Source organism: Phyllobates terribilis, unplaced genomic scaffold, assembly GCF_046119375.1.
Source record: "Phyllobates terribilis strain yellow unplaced genomic scaffold, ASM4611937v1 Scaffold_1__5_contigs__length_1240528914, whole genome shotgun sequence".
Lineage (NCBI taxonomy): Eukaryota > Metazoa > Chordata > Amphibia > Anura > Dendrobatidae > Phyllobates > Phyllobates terribilis.
The window spans coordinates 783,147,731-783,166,991 of NW_027362761.1; positions in this window are offsets into that span (position 1 = coordinate 783,147,731).

Here is a 19,261-nt window from a genome sequence, read left to right on the forward strand (position 1 = left end):
GCAGGAATAGCTCTTATCTTTATAGAGAGGAGCAATTCAATTGGGAAAATGGAACACTTTCACAGGGAACTGTGTCTTCCAGAATGACAATGACAGACACCCAAATCCTGCTTTTTATTAGATCAAGGTTACGCTCACATACTTCCCCTTGGTAAGCTCATATGGGGCTGGTTGTGGGATGTGATAGGTCTTTGAAAATTTAATGAAATTCCCAACTTACAAGATATCTTTGCCCCTTGAGGTTGATATTGTCGTCATGTTTCTTATCGCAATTTTATCTCTCTGCAGTGATAAAACATGGCATTACGTTAGAGGGGTTAGAATGGCCTTACGGTGATGTGAATGAAGGCGTTATGTTTGTTACGTTGCAACGATGCCGAATATATATCTCTCACAAATACCAGATCAATACAAACACCAATATTCATCGCTGACCATGGGCTCTTGCTGGTCTGCGATCAGTGCTCTGATCAGAGGAAGCTCTTTGGTTTGGAAGCGTACTTCCCCGCCTCTGCGTAAACAAATCTCATCCTTGGTGTCTTCTTCCCAGCAAATCTTCCTGTCGTCCCGTCTTCCAGGTCAATGCAGGAGACCCCCACTTCAATGGAGATGGAAATGTGAGGGAGAGATTGCCCCTCTCCGGTGATGTCTTATAGATTTTTATTTCTCTCTATGACAGGTACCATGAGTCCTGTGTCATGCCAACAGTAAAGCATCCTTATACCATTCATGGGTTTACTCCCAATTTTGCCTAAGAACATTGCCATGAATAAAAATGGTATCTAAATATCCTCTTAGAGCAAATTCTCTCAACAATTCAGGAATAATTTGGTGGTGAAGAATGCTTTTCCAGCATGATGGTGCACCATGTCACAAGGCAAAAGAGATAACTAAGTGGCTCAGTGAAGAAAACATTGTGTCCATGACCAGGAAACTTCCCAGAGCTCAATCAGGATTTGGCCCAGAAGTCAAAGTTCATAAACATTTTGATTGCTTTTCACAGCATTGTTCTGAGAGATAAAATAAATTGAAATAACAGAATTTGTGGTATTTTTTAGTTTTTTCTCTTTATGGTGTTTACTATATGAGTGTTAGGAGGGCGGTTGCAGACAACTTTATTAAAATGGAATGCAACCGACCCCGGGGTCCGCGATGCAGCCTGGAGGACTGCTGCCGAACACTTTCCGGGTGGAAAGTAAAGTAACCAACTTAAATGTTAAACCCTTCAGTGTTCCTGCACACAGGAACGGGTATAGCGGTTCGCTCTATCTCCATTAACTGCACGGGAGAAGAGCGACCGGGATAGTACCTAACAATCTCCAAGAACCGCAGGGAGACGTGCGACCGGGGAAAAAGCAGTAGTCCTGTCTTCGATACAGGCGCTACGCTGTAGGAAATGGCGCTAAGATGCGTGTGACTCACGCCGACGGGTAAGTGCCCTCTGCCGGCGTGCTGCCGGACAGAGGAGTGTTTCTCCATGTGGTCCTGCAGGCTGCTCGGGGTGTAAGGCGACCCCCACTGACAGAGCCAGTCTGCAAGGCGAAGCTACCTGCCTACTTCCTCTAGTCTGCCTCTATGGAGCTAACCTGCCTAGCAGAAACTACACGTGGAGCACAGATGTCCACACACCAGCATCATGCTCTATGATCTGAGCGCGCCGCCATGTTTGTGGGTGGGCCTTTTAAAGACTAAGCCCTGCCCCACTGTCCCACCATTGGTGACGTCACCTGTGACCAATCAGGCGGTGCCAGGTCACCGGATCAGCTGGTTTCCGAACCACCAATCACGGTCCGCCATGTCACGGGCATGCTCAGTGTGATGCATCTTGGACTTAGGCTGCCGGAGCCCTGACTCCCTCCGCAACCTATACTTCATAGTGCTAGGCACAAACACCCGAGATACAACTTGCACATCTCGTGCATTGGCTAGGTGTTGGGACTGATGGGGATGCTGTGCACCTAACATTATCCCCCCTTCTAACCTCCCCCTCCACTTGACGCTCATATTCCTCAATAAGTAGGGGGGCATGAATGTGGTCCATTGGCTCCCAGGAGCGATCCTCAGATCCATGACCTTTCCAGTGTACGAGGGAAAATTTTTTCCCCCGAACCGTCTTAGACCCCACAATCGCCTGTACCTCGAAATCATCACCCCTGATGTCTGGAGCAGATTGGGGTTCCGAAAATTTTGTCAGACGAACCGGCTTGAGAAGCAACACATGAAAGGTGTCATGAATCCTCATTTGTCGAGGTAATTGTAACCGGTACACTACGGGGTTTATTTGGGCCAGGATTCTGAAAGGACCAATAAAACGGGGAGCAAACTTAGTGGATTCCCTGCGTACTCTGATGTTGCGAGCCGCGAGCCACACTCTGTCGCCCGGGGAGAATACGGGGGCTGGACGATGATGAGCGTCAGCCGAGTCTCTCATCCGATTCTTAGAAGCCAAAATAGCCTCCTGGGTATGATCCCAAACCTCCCGCGCCTCCAGAGCCCAATCTCTGACCCCTGGTTCCACAGAGGAAATCGGCATAGGAACCGGAACTCGCGGATGTTGGCCATTATTTAAGAGAAACGGAGTCTGGCCCGTGGAATCCGCCACTGCGTTGTTTAAGGCAAACTCTGCCCAGGGAAGCAATATCGACAAGTCATTCTGGTTGGCCGAAATGAAATGGCGCAAGTATGTCACCAGCGTCTGGTTAGTGCGTTCCACCAGACCATTGGTCTCCGGGTGATAGGCAGTGGAAAGATTCAGTTCAATGCTGAGCAAATTACACAATTCTTTCCAAAACCGAGAGGAAAACTGTGGTCCCCGGTCACAGACAATCCTATCAGGCATGCCGTGGAGACGGAAAACGTGACGAATGAACAATGATGCCAGAACCCGGGAGGAAGGGACCCTAGGCAGAGGGACCAGGTGAACCATCTTAGAGAAATGGTCAGACACCACCCATATAGTCGTATTTCCCCGGGACTTAGGCAATTCAGCAATAAAATCCATCCCAACCAGCTCCCAAGGTCTAACCGCCACGGGTAAAGGATGAAGAAGACCAGCCGGCCTCTGACGGGACAATTTATTTCTCGCACCGGAGACACACGCTTGGACATACTCCTTAACGTCCTGGGATAAACGAGGCCACCAATACGACCGTTGGAGAAGCTCTGTGGTACGCTTAACCCCAAAATGACCTCCGATCTTAGAGGCATGTGCCCAGGACAGTACCTCATTCTGTAAATTTGGAGGAACGAACATCCTCCCGGGAGGAACCTGGTTTAGAGACATTGGAGCCAGCGTCCGCATACACTCTGGCGGAACAATGAGCCTTGGCTCATCCTCATCCTTAGCCGTATCCATAGACCGGGACAAAGCATCCGCCCGAGGGTTCTTTTCTCCTTTTAAAAAATGAATGGAAAAATTGAATCGGGAAAAGAAAAGAGACCACCTGGCCTGCCTCGGGTTAAGACGCTGCGCCGTCTGTAGGTATGAAAGGTTTTTATGATCGGAATATACCACGAAAGGATGCTTAGCTCCCTCCAAGAGGTACCTCCATTCCAAAAAAAGCCATCTTAATAGCCAGCAACTCTTTGTCACCAATCGTATAATTCTTCTCTGCTGGAGAGAAGGTCTTGGAGAAGAAAAAACATGGTCTTGTCCGACCCTGTTCATTCTTTTGGGAGAGAACCGCTCCTGCTCCGACAGAGGAGGCATCGACCTCCAGGAAGAATGGCTTGTCCACATCCGGGCGATAGAGAATGGGAGCTCTAGCAAAGTAGGATTTAATCTCCCGGAACACCTCGGATGTCTCCTGAGACCAGTCCTTGGGATTGGCACCCTTCCGGGTTAAAGCTGCTAAGGGAGCCACCAGGGTGGAAAAATGTGGTATGAACTGCCGGTAGTAGTTAATAAAGCCCATGAAGCGTTGTACCGCTTTAAGAGAATGGGGCTCCTGCCAGTTCTGTACCGCTACCAACTTTTGTGGATCCATAGCCAATCCTTTACTGGATATGATGTAGCCCAGGAGCGGTAACGACTCTCGTTCAAACTGACACTTCTCCAGCTTACAGTACAAAGAATTTGCTCGCAATCGTTCGAAAACCCTGCGAACATCCTCTCGGTGTGTGGAGAGGTCCGGGGAAAAAATAAGAATATCATCGAGATAGACTACCACGGAAGATAGCAGCAAATCCCGAAAGATATCGTTGACAAAATCTTGAAAAACCGCAGGGGCATTGCATAATCCGAAAGGAATGACGAGATACTCGTAATGGCCATCACGAGTGTTAAAGGCTATTTTCCACTCGTCGCCCTCACGGATTCGCACTAGATTATATGCCCCTCGCAAGTCTAGCTTAGTGAAAATATGAGCCCCTCGCAAACTGTCAAATAGCTCAGAAATAAGGGGCAGAGGGTATTTATTCTTGATGGTGATGGCATTTAATCCTCTGTAATCAATGCAGGGACGCAAATCACCTCCTTTCTTCTGGACGAAGAAAAACCCAAGGAGGGGACTGATTTTCTGATAAACCCCCGAGCCAGATGCTCCTTGATATAGTCAGACATGGCCTGGGTTTCAGGTACAGACAGAGGGTAGACCCTACCCCGAGGGGGCTCAGTACCAGGAATCAGGTCAATAGGGCAGTCATACGGTCGGTGGGGAGGTAAAGTCTCAGCCGCCTTTTTAAAAAAGACATCCGCAAATCTCCGATATTGCACAGGCAGAGCAGACAAGTCGGGAGAAGGCTCAGAGACTGCCCCTCGGGCGGCTGTAACCATACACTGGGGCACACAATCTTTACCCCAGGAAGAAATTTCCCCTGTACTCCAGTCAATGTCTGGAGAGTGACGGCGTAGCCAAGGAAGGTCCAATAACACCTCATCTAATCCCCCGGGGATAATAAGGAAGGAGATAACCTCCCGGTGACCCAGAGGAAATGACATGGTGAGGGGAACCGACTGGTGAGTGATTTGTGTATCCAGCAGAGATCCATTGACCACCCTGATGTTCATTGACCTAGACAGTAACTCCATAGGAATGGCATGCCTCTGGGCAAATGCTGAAGACAAAATATTGCCATCAGCTCCAGAATCCACCCACGCCTTGGCAGTAACCATGGTTGTTCCGAAGGACAACGTCACCTCATAAAGTAATTTGGAGAACGAAACCCCTGAAACTAACACACCCCCTCCAACGGTGGTTAGACACCCTCGTTTCCCGACTAAGCCCTGCCCCACTGTCGCACCATTGGTGACGTCACCTGTGACCAATCAGGCGGTGCCAGGTCACCGGATCAGCTGGTTCCCGAACCACCAATCACGGTCCGCCATGTCACGGGCATGCTCAGTGTGATGCATCTTGGACTTAGGCTGCCGGAGCCCTGACTCCCTCCACAACATATACTTCATAGTGCTAGGCACAAACACCTAAGATACAACTTGCACATCTCGTGCATTGGCTAGGCATTGGCACTGATGGTGATGCTGTACAGCATCAGCCCTGGCTGAACCAGAATGAGAGACCACAGAACCTGCTGATGACTCAGAACCCATTTCTGGTCCAGCAAGCGCCTGGCGCTTAACATTGAGTTTATATTTTGATAGATCAGACTTTTATGAAAGTGGTGACACAAAATGTTTTTATTTTTAAATGTCTTTATTTTCAAAGGGAAAATAGGTGGGTGAGTATAATTTCTATATTTTTTATATTATTTTTTAGCCCTAATGGACTTGAACCTGTGATTGTCTGATGGCTTACGCTATAAACTGCAATACCACAACATTGCAGTATATAGGAAAAGTCATAGTCTCAGCCTGTGGAGCTCAGCCTGTGGAGCTCAGCCTGTGGAGCTCAGCCTGTGGAGCTCAGCCTGTGGAGCTCAGCCTGTGGAGCTCGCTCAGCCTGTGGAGCTCGCTCAGCCTGTGGAGCTCAGCCTGTGGAGCTCGCTCAGCCTGTGGAGCTCAGCCTGAGGAGCTCGCTCAGCCTGTGGAGCTCAGCCTGTGGAGTACCAAGATGACAGGCATGGGAGCTCTTACCAGGCATCAAGCTTCTATACTTAGGCTGGGTGCCCACGTAGTGTTTTTCAAGCGTTTACGCTGCGGAATTTCCGCAGCGTAAACGCTAGGTAATCCGCACCCCATGGTCCCCAATGGGATTCCGCATGTTCTATGCACATGCTGCGGATTTTTCCGCAGCGTTTATGCTGCGTACAAAAATCCGCAGCATGTCATTTCATTTTGCGGAAGCGCAGCAGAACTCCCGCCATTGACTTGCATTGAAATGCATAGAAACCGCGACTGTACATTTGTACAAGCGGCTTCTATGCGTCTCTATGTGCGGATGGTACCCAGTTCTGGAGGAGAGGAGACTCTCATCCAGACCTGGGTACCATTGTACCTGTAAAAAAAGAATAAAATAACAAATAAAGTTATATTCACCTGTCCGGCGGCTTCTCTCTGAATGCCGGCATCGCTTGAGGACCTGCGGTGACGTCACAGTCATGTGACCGCAGGCCCTTCACCGCTCTGTCTCACGATATGCCGGCAGCCGGGAACCAGACAGGAACGAGCGCTGCAGCCACGCCGGGGCCTCGGGGGTGAGTATAGCTTTATTTGTTTTAATTTTTACGGTCACACTGTATAAATCCATGCCGTTTGCATGGATTTATACAGTGTGACCTAGTTGTCAAGCACTTTCCAAATGATGCTATCGCCTGGAAAGCGCTTGTCAATCTGCATGCGGAAACGCATGTGAATCCGCATGTGGATCCGCATGTATTCTGCAGGAAAAACGCATGCACAATCTGCATGCGTTTTTTCTGCCAGGGAGATGCAGAAATGCTGCAGAAATTTTCTGCTTCATTTCTGCATCGTGGGCACATAGCCTAACTCATCAACAACAGTTCCATTTAAAAGCCCATCTAGGAGATTGACAGTGGCATCTAAATGGTTAACAGCCACAGATGTAGTTAGCAAGCATCTACTGCATGTAGAGAGGGCTCAGCCTTCACACATGTGTACACCTTCTGTACCTAGGACATTTGTTCATGTTCTAATTCGGGAAGGGGTTAAGGTAACACAACATGTCTATGCTTAATATTACATGACTTCGGAATGTATGACTATACGGCCTACTATACGCAGCCCACTGAAAACCCCCCACTTACTATAAATAAAAACCACCACACTGTGACATTGGATATAATGGCCACAGCAGCCTCATTTATTATATAACAGCATGTAAACATAAATAACATTAATTAGCATTAAATTAACTATGAAAAAGAAGGAGGGGAATTGAAGGCTCCACCATTTTGGAGAAAAACTGCAACAGCCACCATGCCACCCCCAGCCGCACCACAACCGACCCAGGGGGACCCAGCTGACTGTTGCCCATACATTTTGAAAAACTGCAACAAACAGCTCCACCATGCCACCCCTAGCCGCACCGCAACCGGCCCATGGTGACCCAGCTGACTGTTGCCCATCCAGAAATGTCCCACTGAGACCTCGCTCAGTAGGGACCCATTTTAAATTTTAACACCCGATTAGTACCGATGGGAGTCACCCATCCCTGCAGTGGGCTCCCCCGTCCTCCTTCAATGTAAGCAACCGCCTTCAAAACCCCCCTGCTTTTCCGCCAACCGCTATGACAATTTAATAAGGAACAATATGCAAAATTGCAAAGCAAATAGGGCGGGTGGGCGGGAGATTCAGGTATGTTAAACTTTCCCGAATGGACTACCCCCACCGCCCCTCACCTTATATACCCCCCACAGAGATACCCTCCACAAGCCAATCAGATAACCCCGTACTATCCCCCTGCCCCTATACTCCTCCCCTACAAATTCACGCCCAAAACTCTATTCCTTACGTTAACCCCTTACCACCCCAAATTACGGCCAGCAGACCTCCTGAGTCATGCGGCCCTCCCCTTAAGCCCCCTATGGGGGGATGCAGTCCGGGCCATACTTGACTTCGGAATGTATGATTATACGGCCTACTATACGCAGCCCACTGAAAACCCCCAACTTACTATAAATAAAAACCACCACACTGTGACATTGGATATAATGGCCACAGCAGCCTCATTTATTATATAACAGCATGTAAACATAAATAACATTAATTAACATTAAATTAACTCTGAAAAAGGAGGAGGGGAATTGAAGGCTCCACCATTTTAGAGAAAAACTGCAACAAACAGCTCCACCATGCCACCCCCAGCCGCACCACAACCGACCCAGGGGGACCCAGCTGACTGTTGCCCATACATTTTGAAAAACTGCAACAAACAGCACCACCATGCCACCCCTAGCCGCACCGCAACCGGCCCAGGGGGACCCAGTTGACTGTTGCCCATCCAGAAATGTCCCGCTGAGACCTTGCTCAGTAGGGACCCATTTTAAATTTTAACACCCGCTTAACACCGATGGGAGTCACCCATCCCTGGAGTGGGCTCCCCCGTCCTCCTTCAATGTAAGCAACCGCCTTCAAAACCCCCCTCCTTTTCCGCCATAGCGAGCAGGCATGACACCTTATGCCTGAGAGTCCCGCATACCAAAAGTGCCTTTTCAACTCCCTCCATCAATGCTAATGCCCACATATCTATGCCAATATCATTCAAATGGACCCCATCAGACCACAGAAATTCCCTTTACGGAACTTCCAGATCCCGATGACGAACCACAACCCCCCCATGCAGAGCAATGAATCGGGAAACCTCCCTATTCACCTTGCTCCGAGCTTTTTGTATCCTTTCAACTGACCAGGCGTGTCGCCATGCCAGGCGTGTGACGATGTCCGACTATACGAGCACTAATCCTGGATAGGTTTCCCAAAAGCCTCAGGCAGTCAAACTTGACGTCACGGATCAAGTCTCTAGACGTCGTGGAGCACAAGTCATTCCCACCCGCATGCAGAACGAGTATATCCGGGGGCCTATCCAAATTAGCATAAAAATGAAATTCGGGCATTACCTGGCTCTACAGCAAACCCCTGATACCGATCCACTGAACCATCGCGACCTCCTTCGTTATGCCCAACTGGCGCCCCGCCGGTCTTGCGTCGGCTCGAATGGAACCCCAATATACATAAGAGTGACCTAACACCCAGATCAACCGAGGGGGTCCTGAAACATAAAACAAAGGGGGGAATGTAAAAAAGAAAAGAAAATCGTTACCAAATAATAACGCTATCAAAAAATAAGACCGATACCTCGCCGACTCCCAGCGACCAATCTTTTTCACATCTTTAACCCCCAAACCCCAGTGAGCAGCCTCAGTTGCAGCCCCAATCCGAAACAAATGAGAACCAAACTCCAAACCATTCAGACCACAACTAGCTAAACCCCGCCTGAAGATGGAAATAAACTGATACACCGATAATGCAGATCCATCTTGATGTAACAAAAAGGTACCCGATGATGGACCTCTCACCTCCAGAAATGCAGAAACCCATCTCACCAGGCATTCAAACAAACCGTCCACAGCCCACAATTCCTCCAAACAACCCTTACTGGCTGTATCAGTTTTTGACCGCCTCAAATAGCACCGTACTGCCTCCTCCGAGCACACTACATCCTCTGATAACAGCCCTCCATGACACTTAACATTCCTGCTCACCAATTCGCTTATCCTAAATGCCCCGAAAAATGCCAGAACAAAGGCCGCCCCAAATAGCCGACATTCATATTCAGAACTACACACACCGCTAAGGCAACGCAAAAGCTGACCCAGTATTTCAAACGATACCGGGCGCCGCCAATCTCGTACCGGATAGCTCCTCCGAAATGCCTTCATCGCCTGGCGAACCAAGAAATCCATGGTAAAGTCCCTCCAACCACTTAATTTAAAGAAGAAGGCCAAACCTGCTAACCTACCAGCTACTGCTGAGCCCGATAAACCCTCCTGAAATGCCCTGCCGATCATATACAACAATAAATAGGGACGGTCCGCTTCCGTCACCTGCTCACCTGCCGACTCCTCTAGCTCCTGCCAAAGACACCACGCAGAAACATATCGAGACCAAGTACTGGGGTTAACAGAACACCTCACCAAATTCAACGCTGCATGGACACTAGATCCCACAACCACCGGGGCCAATCGGTCTCCAACTGCTCCGCGTCCGGCGCCAGTTCCCGAAAACGATCCCACTGGAAGCGAGACAATGCATCAGCTATTGAATTCTGAACACCCGGTACATGAACAGCACAAAACCAGACAATAGAATCCAAACACCTGAGCACTAGATGGCGCAAAAGAGACAGAACCGGCAATGAAACAGCTGACAAGTTGTTAATACAATGCACTACACTCAAGTTGTCACAGAAGAAACGCACTTTCTTGTTCCTCAGCTCAGAGCCCCAAACCTCCAAAGCCACCACAATAGGAAACATTTCCAGCAATGCCATGTTTCTTGTCAAACCTGCATCCTTCCATGATTCCGGCCACTCTCCCACACACCATTTTCCACCGAAATAGGCCCCAAAACCATAAGAACCTGACGCGTCTGTAAACAAAACCAGATCCACATTAGAAACGACTCGATCCATCCAAACCGACCTGCCATTATAAGATTGAAGAAAATCCGCCCAAATGGACAAATCCGCCTTGTGTTCCAAATGCAATCTTACAAAATGCAACGGATGTTTAATGCCTGCTGTCGCCTGAGCCAACCTACGTGAAAAAACTCGTCCCATAGGTAAAATCCTGCACGCAAAATTTAACTTACCCAAAAGAGATTGCAGTTGGCACAGGAGCAATTTCTTTGCCCGCAAAGCCTCTTGGACACAAGACTTCAGATCTAACAACTTGTCCTCTGGCAAGCGGCATTCCATCCTGATGGAATCCAATTCAATTCCCAAAAACTTCAAAACCGTGGGGGGCCCTCGTTTTCTCCGGGGCCAACGGAATGCCAAAGCGAGATGCTACCTGTTCAACCATCCTAAGCAGCAAAGAACAAACTGAGGACCCAGCTGGCCCAATACACAAAAAGTCATCTAAATAGTGCAAGATGGAATCCAAGCCGGATTCCTCCCTCACTACCCATTCAATAAAACAACTAAACTTTTCAAAGTAGGAACACGAGATCGAACATCCCATCGGTAGACAACAATCCACGTAATAATAACCGTCCCAAAAACAACCAAGTAAATAAAAACTGTCTGGATGCACAGGAAGCAGACGAAAAGCGGACTCAATGTCCGTTTTTGCCATGAGAGATCCTTTTCCCAGCCACCGCACCCAGTCCACAGCCTTGTCAAAAGAAACATACGATACAGATGCCAAATCTGGATCAATACCATCATTAACTGAACTACTATGGGAAAAAAAAAACTCTTAAAATCTCTTAATTTGCGAGTGTGAACGAGCTGAGTGTGACCGGAGCGTAAGTGTGAATGAAAGTAAGTGTGTGACTTGTTTTTCAGTGAAGAGGTATTTGGGAATCCTGCAGAAAATACCTGTGTGAATTGCGGTGAGTTGCTGCATTGTGACCTGCTGAGTGCTTTTCTACCTGTTTAGTTTTATTGGGCTTTTTAAAACCTATTTTCTCACTACAGTTTTAGTTTCTTAGTTTACTACCTGTGTATTTAAGGGTTAACTACATTGCACTAAAATCCTGAGGTGTAGCTTTACTCACAAGGGGTTAATTAAGGGGAAGGGGTCATAATTAAGGGTTTACAAGGGGCAGCTGGACGGGCATCCAATCCTTTGGAAGTGCATTGAGGTGAAGGGTGGATTGCTGGAAAAGGGAAAAAAAAAACTCTTTAAATCTCTTAATTTGCGAGTGTGAACGAGCTGAGTGTGACCAGATCGTAAGTGCGAACAAAAGTAAGTGTGTGACTTGTTTTTCAGTGACTTGGATTCAGGGAGTTTGGAAGGGAGGACTTTGGACTGAATTGCTGTCTGTATTTCATTAATTATTTACTTTTCTTTTTACTTAACATTCTGTCTATTGCAATCCCCATTAGGAAATGAGCTCCATTATTGCCAATGCTATCCAGTGTACATCTTGCCACATGTATGCATTCCTTGAACTGCCGGTTGGGGTTGCTTACTGCTGCGCGAGATGTGTGCACTTTGTGCGTTTGGAAGCCCAGATACTGGATCTAAATGAGCAGCTGGCAACACTGAGATCCATTGACAACATGGAAAGGAGTCTGCTGCTCACTGAGCAGCAGCTCACTGGGGTAGATGTGGGGGAGGGTGGTAGTCGGGAGCTGCAGGACAGTGAGGCCGCTAGTTGGGTGACAGTTAGAAGGGGGGGTAGAGGGAAGAGTGCCAGGGAGGCTAGTCCTGATCTGGCACACCCCAATAAGTTTGCAAAGTTGGCAGATGAGGGGAGTGACGGTACAGGGGTAACACTGCTGCAGCAAGGCATGTCCCCTGAAAGCCGAAGGAGTGTTAGCTCCAGTAAAGAGGGAAATAGGAGAGCAGGGCAGGCCAGGCAGGTGCTGGTAGTGGGAGACTCAATTATTAGGGGAACAGATAGGGCAATCTGTCACAAAAACAGGGATCGTCGAACAGTGTGCTGCCTACCTGGCGCTCGAGTCCGGCACATCGCTGATCGGGTTGACAGATTACTGGGAGGGGCTGGTGAGGACCCAGCGGTCATGGTGCACATTGGCACAAATGACAAAGTTAAAGGTAGGTGGAAGGTCCTTAAAGATGATTTCAGGGAATTAGGCTGCAAGCTGAAAGCAAGGACCTCCAAGGTGGTATTCTCTGAAATACTACCGGTACCACGTGCCACGCCAGAGAGGCAGCGAGAGATTAGAGAGATAAATAAGTGGCTCAAGAACTGGTGTAGAAGGAGGGATTTGGGTTCCTGGAGAACTGGGCCGACTTCTCAGTTGGCTACAGACTCTACGCTAGGGACGGGCTGCACCTTAATGGGGAGGGTGCAGCTGTGCTGGGGGAGAAAATGGCTAGAAGGTCGGAGGAGTGTTTAAACTAGGGATTGGGGGGGGAGGGTATTCATCTTATAGGTGGGGAAGATAGTGCAGATAGTGACCTGGGCACAAATAAAGAAATTGGGGGTGGGGTTAGAACAGTCAATAAAGTAAGAAGGAATAGAGGTACAGAGAGATACATAAAATGCATGTACACTAATGCCAGAAGCCTCACCAACAAAATGGAGGAATTAGAATTAATTTAGTTGGAAAATAATTATGACATGGTAGGGATATCTGAGACGTGGCTGGACGAGAGCCTTGACTGGGCAGTTAATTTACAGGGCTATAGTCTGTTCAGAAATGACCGTACAAACAAGCGAGGGGGGGGTGTTTATATGTAAAATCATCCTTAAAACCTGTCTTGCGGGAGGATATATGTGAATCTAATGAAAATGTAGAGTCCCTGTGGGTGGGGATAAGGGGAGGGGGAAAAAATAATAAATTACTGATAGGGGTTTGTTATAAGTCTCCAAAAATAATGGAAGTAGTGGAGAATATCCTCGTAAAGCAAATAGATGAAGCAGCGACTCAAGGAGAAGTCATTATTATAGGAGACTTCAACTACCCTGAAATACATTGGGGGACAGAAACATGTAGTTCAAGCAAAGGTAATAGGTTTTTGACAACTATGAGAGACAATTACCTTTCACAACTGGTTCAGGACCCAACAAGAAGGGGGGCACTGCTAGACCTAATATTAACCAATAGGCCAGACCGCATATCAAATATACGAGTTGGGGGTCACTTGGGTAATAGTTATCACAAAATAATACGTTTTCATGTAACCTTTAATAAGATGTGTAGTAGAGGGGTTACAAGGACACTAAACTTCAGGAAGGCTAATTTCCAACGGTTGAGAGATGATCTTAGTGCAATAAACTGGGACGATATCCTGAGACATAAAGCTACACAAAGCAAATTGGAGACATTTATTAACATCCTGAATAGGACCTGTGCACAATATATACCCTTTGGGAATAAACATGCTAGAAATAGGAGGAAACCATTATGGCTAAATAGAGCTGCAAGGGGCGCAATAAGTGACAAAAAGAAAGCATTTAGAGAACTAAAGCAAGTAGGTAGTGATGAGGCATTAAATAAATATAGAAAATTAAATAAATTATGCAAAAAACAAATCAAGGCAGCAAAGATTGAGGCAGAGAGAATCATTGCCAGATAAAGTAAAAATAACCCCAAAATATTCTTTAACTACATAAATAGTAAAAAACTAAAAAATGATAGTGTTGGCCCCCTTAAAAAAAGTCTGGGTGAAATGGTGGATGAGGATGAGGAAAAAGCCAATATGCTAAATGATTTTTTTTCAACCGTATTTACACAAGAAAATCGCATGACAGAAAACATGATTAGAGATAACAAAAATTCTCCATTAAATATCACTTGCTTAACCCAGCAGGAAGTACGGCGGCGTCTAAAAATCACATAAATTGACAAATCCCCGGGCCCGGATGGGATACACCCGCGAGTACTGCAGGAATTAAGTAACGTCATAGATAGACTATTATTTTTAATCTTTAAATATTCCATAATAACAGGGTCTGTACCACAGGACTGGCGTATAGCAAATGTGGTGCCAATTAGAGATGAGCGTTGTTCTACTCGAACTGTTCGCCAATCTCAAATTCGAGCTGTTTTGGGCGGTGTTCGAGCCGGTCGGCGAACACGAACAATTTGAGAAAAATTCGGCTGTTCGAGGTTATGTTCGATAACTGTTCGTGCACCAAAATCATAACTGGATTTTTTCTCAGTAATGATGAAAATTAATGTTAATACGCAGTTTGAGTGTACAGCGGGGCGGGGGGAGGGGCAGGGGATGGATCTCTGCAGGAACAATGAAGATCTCCATTTTTTTTTCTCTTTCCCGCATTTGCAGTGGGGAGGTGCAATCTGTCAGCCTATCAGCAGCGCACACACGGAGCGAAGTGCTTTTTTTCACACAAGCAAGGGCATGTGTGATTGGCAGTGTATGTCACATGTCCTTGCCCTATAAGACCAAGCCATTTTCCCCGTCGCCACCATTTTCTCACTGCTGCAGCTGCGTGTTAGACGGCACCGCTGTTGCTGTGTGCGCTATACCTTGTTAATTTCAAGCCAATTTTCGCACAAATATACAGATAGCTTGGGAGTAGGGAATAGTTGTGATTGCAGTCCTTTTAAGGACTAGGTTACAGCATTTCCTACGACTTTTATCAGGCAGGTCTGTGCTCTTAAATAGATAGATTGTGGGAGTAAAGACTAATTGTAATTGGAGTCCTTTTCAGGACTAGGTTACATCAGTTCCTATCAGTTTTTGCCAGGCAGGTCTGTGCCAGTGCTGTGCAAGTTTTTTTCACAGCATTTGGCTGAATCTAGCAAAGCTAATCCTTTTTGGCCTATTGCAGAGTGTGTTAGTCAGTGGAGTAGCCTATCTGTGTTGCAAGATATACCACCTGTGTATAGAATACCAATTTTTTTACTGCACCTAGTGAAGTAAAATCTTTTGGGCATAGCATCATTCTATTAGTCCATCTATACTGACCTCCATCAGGTTGCAAACTGAATATAATTTTTTTCTGCATCTAGCTCTGAAAAAATATTTGGGCTTCTAGCAGTGTGTGGGACTTGGTCTATTAGTCCATCTATACTGACCTCCATCAGGTTGCAAATTAAAAATAATTTTTTTCTTCATTTAGCTCTGAAAAAATATTTGGGCTTCTAGCAGTGTGTGGGACTTGTTCTATTAGTCCTTCTATACTGACCTCCATCAGGTTGCAAATTGAATATAATTTTTTTCTGCATCTAGCTCTGAAAAAATATTTGGGCTTCTAGCGGTGTGTGGGACTTGGTCTATTAGTCCATCTATACTGACCTCCATCAGGTTGCAAATTAAAAATAATTTTTTTCTGCATCTAGCTCTGAAAAAATATTTGGGCTTCTAGCAGTGTGTGGGACTTGGTCTATTAGTCCATCTATACTGACCTCCATCAGGTTGCAAATTAAAAATAATTTTTTTCTTCATTTATCTCTGAAAAAATATTTGGGCTTCTAGCAGCGTGTGGGACTTGTTCTATTAGTCCATCTATACTGACCTCCATCAGGTTGCAAATTAAAAATAATTTTTTTCTGCATCTAGCTCTGAAAAAATATTTGGGCTTCTAGCAGTGTGTGGGACTTGGTCTATTAGTCCATCTATACTGACCTCCATCAGGTTGCAAATTAAAAATAATTTTTTTCTGCATCTAGCTCTGAAAAAATATTTGGGCTTCTAGCAGTGTGTGGGACTTGGTCTATTAGTCCATCTATACTGACCTCCATCAGGTTGCAAATTGAATAAAAAAAATTTCTGCATCTAGCTCTGAAAAAATATTTGGGCTTCTAGCGGTGTGTGGGACTTGGTCTATTAGTCCATCTATACTGACCTCCATCAGGTTGCAAATTAAAAATAATTTTTTTCTGCATCTAGCTCTGAAAAAATATTTGGGCTTCTAGCAGTGTGTGGGACTTGGTCTATTAGTCCATCTATACTGACCTCCATCAGGTTGCAAATTGAATAAAAAAATTTTCTGCATCTAGCTCTGAAAAAATATTTGGGCTTCTAGCGGTGTGTGGGACTTGGTCTATTAGTCCATCTATACTGTCCTCCATCAGGTTGCAAATTAAAAATAATTTTTTTCTGCATCTAACCCAGCCAATAGTTTTGGCCTAATACCACAGTTTGGCCACTCAGCTCTGCTCGGTTACCATCCATTGTTTTTTTGTGCAAACAACTCCAGAGTTGTGAATTAGTTAACCACCAAAATGAGTGGAAAAAGGCCTGCTGCTGGTGGAAAGGGGAATAGGCATGTTGGGAAGGGGAAAAAAGGTTGTGTCCGTGGGGTAGGTGCAGAAGAAAGACCATCTTCCAGCCAAACTAAAATGTCTACTTCTTTTAGCAGACAATGTGATAAGATCCCTTTCTTACGGCCACGCCAATCGCTACAAATTCCAGATGAGGCACAAAAACAGCAGGTGCTTCAACGGATATCAAGTGCTCCTTTAAGTGGGCTCTCCTCCACATCAACTTCAACATCACAAATACTCCAGTCCTCAAAGGTGTCACCCAAATCGCACTTGCTTCCTCACAGCTCCCAAATCTCCAGCTGCCCGTCTGAGTATGAGGTAGAACTGATGGTTGAGTCTGCAGAGCTGTTTACTCATACTATAGCCTGGGAATCAGAGGTCGACTCCAGCGCTTCTGTGAATCCAGACGAGGAAATGATCTGCACTGATGCCCAGAATCTTTATGAGTCGGATCCAGGACCAGACGCAGAAGGTTCTGACCATAATGTAGACCCTCATTCCCAAACTGTAACTCCTGTTGGTGGAGACAATGAGGAAGACGATGATAAGACTCAAATACCTGATTGGAGCGACAACTTTAGTTTTTTGTCAGGGCAGGAACAGGTTGACTCTGAGGACGACGGGTGTGATAACGCACAGGGTGATGATGATGAGGTCGGAGATCCCACTTACTGTCAACCCACAGTCAGCCAAGAGATGAGGTCAGCAGAGGAGGTGGAGGAAGATGCTAGTGACGACGAGGTCAGGTTGCGCCTTCCTGGACAGAGACGTAGTACTGGAAGCACGTCAACAACTGCATCCTCAAACACAACTCTGCCTCTCACCACAAGTCGTGGTGGCTCTTCAGGTCGCATGGGTGCTAAGCCTTGCATAGCCTGGGCATTTTTTCAGATCGATAAAGATGACCCAACTCGTGTTATCTGTAACATTTGTCAGCAAAAGCTAAGTAGATGCCAAAAAATACATAGTTTGAGTACTTCATGCATGAACCGGCACATGGACATGAAGCATAAGTTGCAGTGGGAAGCTCAGTGTGCTACAATGCGGTCTAGCCGGCCGGGCCAACCACCGTCTGCCATATCTTGTGCATCCGCGGCCTCTTCATCCTCTGTGACTGGGGGGACAGCAGTCACACCTGTTTTGGGGCGCAGACCTGCCACCTCTTTACCCGCAACAGCCAGCGTGATTGGCAGGTCATCATTTTCTTTGGAGGTGGTAACACCAGCTGGTCTTGAGCGCTGTCCGACATCGATAGCACCACCTTTGGATCAAGGCAACCTGACATGTCCGCCTGCATCTTCCTCACAGACCGGCAGTTTGCCGGGGACACCCTTATCAACCCCGTCTAAGCACAATAGCCAGCCCTCAGTCCCTCAGATGTGGACAAGTAAAAGACCATTTCCTCCTAGCCATGAGAAAGCTAAGAGGTTGAATTTCACCATCTGCAAGCTCTTGGCTACAGAAATGCTGCCTTTCCGCCTGGTGGACACAGAGGATTTTCGAGACCTTATGTCCGTCGCAGTGCCCCAGTACCAGATGCCCAGTCGGCACTACTTCTCAAAGAAATGTGTGCCTGCGCTCCACCAGCATGTCGCACACAACATCACTGCTTCTTTGAGAAACTCTGTGTGTGACAGGGTGCATTTCACCACAGACACTTGGACGAGTAGGCATGGACAGGGGCGTTACATGTCGCTGACTGGGCACTGGGTAACTATGGTGACAGCAGGACAAGGGGCTGCTGTCCAAGTCTTGCCGTCCCCACGAGTTGTGCGTCAATCCTCTTTATGTCATTTTTCCTCCACTGCTTCTGCCTCCTCAACCTCCTCTCGGTCTTCCACCTGCACCCAAAGCCTGTCTGGTCATGCCACAAGCTTTCTAACTGCGCAGAAGGGATCCTGCACACCTCCTTACTATGCTGGCAGTAGGGCTCAACGTCATCAGGCGGTTTTTACATTGAAATGTCTGGGAAATGTGAGTCACACAGCTGAGGAGTTGTGGTCAGCTCTGGAGAACCAATTTCATGAATGGTTGTCTCCACTGGACCTGAAACCAGGGAAGGCCGTGTGCGACAATGCTGCAAACCTGGGTGCGGCCCTTCGCCGGGGCAATGTCACACACGTGCCTTGTATGGCTCACGTGTTGAACCTGGTTGTCCAGCAATTTTTAGCCCACTATCCCAGACTAGATGGCCTTCTGCAGAGGGCACGGTCGCTGTGTGCTCACTTCCGCCGTTCGCATCCCGCAGCTCAGCGACTTACATCTCTACAGAAGTCGTTGGGCCTGCCACTTCACCGGCTAAAATGCGATGTGCCTACCCGGTGGAATTCAACTCTGCACATGTTGCAGCGACTGTGGCAGCACCGACAAGCCCTGGTGCAATACGTTCTGACGTATAGCCTGGGCCAACGAGATTCAGAGGTGGGGCAAATCACGCTGGAGGAGTGGTCTCAGATCAGGGACCTATGCACCCT